Raw genomic sequence first — 571 nt, forward strand, 5'->3', positions numbered from 1 at the left:
ACACACACACACACACACACACACACACACACACACACACACACACAAATTGAACACTAATTCAAATTTGCTAAATTTACTTTGAATCAACTTAAAAAAAAAAACAAACCTTTAACATGTTACTGCCACAAAGATTTCTTCCCTGAAAAGTATTAACAGGAGGAAATACTTTTATATACATCCAATATTTTAGGATTTGCTTTTTAATATAAACAATGCTAGAGGCTGGGAAGGGTCTGGAGTACAAGGAGTAGCATTAGCAATGAAGCTCCAATAGGATTCCAGGGTTTTGGGAGTACAAGGCATCAACTTAATAGCCAAATCACTCAAGGTATCTTTAGAGGACTCAAAAAACAGAAACATTCCAGCTGACCTACAACTGAAATCTAGCTGGTTAAGCAATAAATTCATTTTTTTGGAGTTAAAAAAAACTAAAGCTATAGTATAAAAAAGCAGACAATAAGTAAGCAGAGATTGCACAAATACAAGGCACATCACAGCGTTTCAAAGTCATGTGCACCATCTGGTGGAAATATTGCATGGCATTCAAGAGAGGCGAAGGATACAACTT

The 571-nt window shown here is 35.6% G+C and overlaps 1 protein-coding gene across 1 annotated transcript in view; it reads right to left on the reverse strand.

Annotated features, from left to right (window-relative positions):
- ERH (ERH mRNA splicing and mitosis factor) overlaps positions 1 to 571 on the reverse strand; it is a 15233-nt gene that overhangs the window by 1104 nt on the left and 13558 nt on the right. The gene's annotated exons all lie outside the window — the stretch shown is intronic.

The sequence above is a fragment of the Monodon monoceros genome, unplaced genomic scaffold (genome assembly GCF_005190385.1).
Source record: "Monodon monoceros isolate NGI ecotype Baffin Bay Population unplaced genomic scaffold, NGI_Narwhal_1 Super_Scaffold_21, whole genome shotgun sequence".
In the NCBI taxonomy this organism is placed as follows: domain Eukaryota; kingdom Metazoa; phylum Chordata; class Mammalia; order Artiodactyla; family Monodontidae; genus Monodon; species Monodon monoceros.